Source organism: Schistocerca piceifrons, unplaced genomic scaffold (genome assembly GCF_021461385.2).
Source record: "Schistocerca piceifrons isolate TAMUIC-IGC-003096 unplaced genomic scaffold, iqSchPice1.1 HiC_scaffold_980, whole genome shotgun sequence".
Classification (NCBI taxonomy): domain Eukaryota; kingdom Metazoa; phylum Arthropoda; class Insecta; order Orthoptera; family Acrididae; genus Schistocerca; species Schistocerca piceifrons.
Window position 1 is genome coordinate 41,647 of NW_025729256.1, and position 3,786 is coordinate 45,432.

Sequence of the window (3,786 nt, forward strand, 5' to 3'; positions counted from 1 at the left end):
ACGGAAACGAAAACGACCGGTGCGAGCGGCAGCGAGTCGAGCAGCGGAGTGCGTGCCGGCGCGCGCGGCCTCCTTTCGTCTGGACTGGGTGTGGAACATCCCAGGCTAACGTGAACGTAGGGTTTACCGAGAGGCATTTCCTACCAAGGCTGTAGGGTGTGGTTGGCGGTGGTCAGCGCGTATGATAACTGGAAATCGCTGAGAGGAAGAAGTGGTGGTGAGTCTTCTGGGCTGACCTGATTATTCGATCAGGGCAACGGGCCGCCTGTAGTGGTCGTGATGGTCATTATGTCGTCCTAACCTCCAGACGAGGGGATTGTCTGAAGTGCGGGTGGCAGTATAAAACCGGCGCGCTGCGTCTTGAAATCTCTCCCGGACGAGGGGTTCCTCAGCCGCCTGATGGAGGGGGCGATGAGGGAAATCACGCGGCACATGGTAAACTCGGCGCAAGAGCTTGTTTTGTAGTTGCTGGAGCCTCTGAATGTGGGAGGGGGCAGCATTGCCCCAGACTTCACAGGCATAGTCCATGACCGGACGAATGCACGTGCGATAGATATGCAGTCCGTTGGCGACAGGGAGCGAGGAAGTTTCGTTGAGCATGGGGTACAATGCCCCAGCCCTCTGAGAAGTCTTCCGGTGTACAGCGGTGACGTGAGCCTTCCATGTCAGGGTGCGATCGAGAATGACCCCGAGGTAGGTAGCAGTCGTGGTCCAGGTGATGGCCTGATTACAAAGCACCAGTGGCGGCACGACAGGTGGGAGACGGCGAGTGAGGAGTATCGCCTGAGATTTGGTGGCGTTGAAGCCGATCCGCCAGTCGGCGGCCCAGCGCTCGAGGTCCTGCAGAGCAGCTTGCAGACGTCGGAGGACGGCGTCGATGTTGCGATGGCGCGAGAAGAGGGCCGTGTCATCAGCATAGATGGCACGACCAACCCTCGGGGAAATCGGCAGGTCAGAGGTGTAGACAGCATACAATATCGGGCCCAGAACGCTCCCTTGTGGCACTCCAGCAAGGACCGGGCGAACAGAGGAAGTCGTGCTGCCAACTCGGACGACAAATGTACGGCCCTCAAGGTAGTTGCCAAGTAGGCGGACGAAGCACGAAGGGATGCCGAGATGGAACAACTTGAAGAGCAGGCCGTGGTGCCAGACGGTGTCAAAGGCCTTGGACACATCAAGCAAGACAAGGCCGCAAAACTCCCGATTGTTGAACGCCATTGTCGCCTCCTCGACGACGCGGAGCAACTGTTGAGTGGTGGAGTGGTGCTGGCGGAAGCCAAACTGTTCCCGAGGAATGATGTTGTCCTGGTGAAGCAGCCGGCCGAACCTAGAGAGGAGGATCCTCTCGAAAACTTTACTCAGCGTCGGGAGGAGACTGATGGGGCGATAATGCTCCGGTACTGTCCTGTTTTTGCCCGGCTTCGGGACCGCCACAACGACAGCCTTCTTCCAAGCTTCTGGGTACTGCAGTTGGTGAAAGATGGCGTTGAAGAGAGCGACCACAAACAGGATGGCAATCCTGGGCAGCATGCGGAGGACTCTCCCGTCAACGTTGTCGTGCCCCGGGGCCTTCGTCTGGGGAAGTCGGCGAAGATGGTCAGTGACCTCCCTTTCCGATGTCGGGACAATGGTGGCGTCACCGTGATCGCCGTGGAGGAAGGCAGCAAGTCTGGTCTCAACTGTGCGGACGTTCTCGTTGTCGTCCGGCGCCGCAAGGGGCCGGAAGTTGGCCTCAAAAGTCGTCGCCAGGGCCTCGGCTTTAGCGGCGGGCGTGTAAGCAGGTCCAACGGTAGTTGTGAGCGGCGGCATGTGTGGGCGGTGCCGTGTGAGGGAACGGACCAACTCCCACGTGTCGGCCCCAGGATCAACTGAGGCAAGCTTCTCCTCCCACCGGCGGATACGGTGAGCAGCAAGGGCAGCCTTGATGACGCGGCGAAGATGATTGATGCGCCGCTTCAGCACGGGCTGGCGTGTTTCATGCCAAACTCTGTTGAGACGGTTTCGTTCTCGGATAAGGTCCCGTAAGTCTGCAGGGAGTGCTGGAGCTGCCACTGAAGAAACCCGTGGAGGCGTAGTGGAGTCAGCAACAGCCGTGGTGAGAGCCGCAGTCAGCGTGTTAAGAGCAGCATTGACATCCGTGTGCAGTGGAGGTGGCTCATCCGGGAGGCGTTGCAGAACAAGCTGCCGGAAGCGCGGCCAGTCGGTCTTCCGGGTGTCGAGCTTCACCGCTGGTGGAAGCGGAGTGACATGTAGTCGAAAGAGCACCGGCAAGTGGTCGGAGCTCAAGGCGTGGAGAACGTCGGGGGTGACAAACCAGTCGACACCCTTGACGAGACAAATGTCCAAAACGTCGGGAGCAGAGCCGTTCGAAGGGTAGTGCGTCGGCTCAGCAGGTCCATACACAGAAGCTCGTGCCCTCTCAGCAGCATGATAGAGCCGCCTCCCACTGACGTTCAGCGTCCGAGAATTCCAGAGCTGGTGCTTGGCATTCAGGTCTCCAGCGAGGAAGAGCTTGACCCCAGCACGAAGGAGAGTGTCAGCATCATGGACGGTGAGGTGGCCTCGTGGCGGCCGGTACACGGAGAGAAAGATGACCGTTCCAAGGGACGTCTCCACTGCAACGGCCGTGGCTTCACAGGAGTCCAACCTCGGCAGAGGGACACGATAGTGCCGGAGTGTCCGCTTGACATAGATGGCTGTCCCACCGCCAGCCGTCAGCCTGTCGTCGCGATAGCAGACGTAATTCGGGGCGTTCGCTCGAAGTCCAGGTTTGAGGTGTGTCTCGGTGAGGAGACACACATCCACGCTGTAATCCTGGAGGAACTGCCGGAATTCCAGAAGCGCAGGGAAGAGGCCATTCGCGTTCCACGTTACAGCCGTGAAGGTCTGGTGGCGCCTAAGGTTGTGAGCCATGGCCAGCGGATGCGATCGCCGTGGCAGTGGGGAAACTTCGGAGGGCTGCATGGACTGCAGCAGTGATGGCGGTCGGCAGCTGGGCCAGAGCGGCAGAGACAGCCACGAGGGTGGCCTGGACTTCTTGCAAGACCGCGATGAAATCAGCAGCTGCAGCAGGTGGAGCAGGCCCGTCTTCAGAGCGTCGCAGAGGCTGGACAGCAGGGGCAGAAGGAGGCGTCGTCCGGCCCTGGAGGACGTCGGCGTAACCAAGGTCCGCCCGAGCAGCAAGCAGACGCCGCTGGGCGGGTTGTCGCGGAGGAGTAGCAGGTGGAGCAGGTGGTGGCGCAGCTCGGCGCCGCTGCTGTTGACCATCAGAGCGGGACGTCTGCCGCAAGGGAGGTAGTCCACGCTGGCGGCGGCTGGCTGCCTTGTGGACAGCGCAACCGCGGTAGCTCGCAGGATGAGCCCGCTTGCACAGGGCACAGGTGGCTGGTTCGTCCCGGGACCGGGTACACTGCTGGCTGAGGTGACCCTCGCCACACTTGACACATCGGGGCCTCATGCGACAGAGGCGGGAAGTGTGGCCCGGCTCCTGACAATTGTAGCATTGGACGAGGCCCTTCCGTGCGCGTAACTTCTCGACGGTCACCGAGAGGTCATAAAACCTGGTGACTTGGTAGATTTGCCTGTTATCAGGCGTATCAGGCAACACGATCTCCATCAAAGGGATGGGGCGCTGGGTACCAGGCATCTTCATCCGGGTGGCTGCAGTGGGCGCGAAACCCATAGTGATGAGGCCGTCCTTAAAGGCGTCCGCCTTCATCTTCAGCGGTATGCCTCGCATGGCAACCTTGAGAACTTTGGGTCGGACAGTGGGGAAGGTGTAGTTTG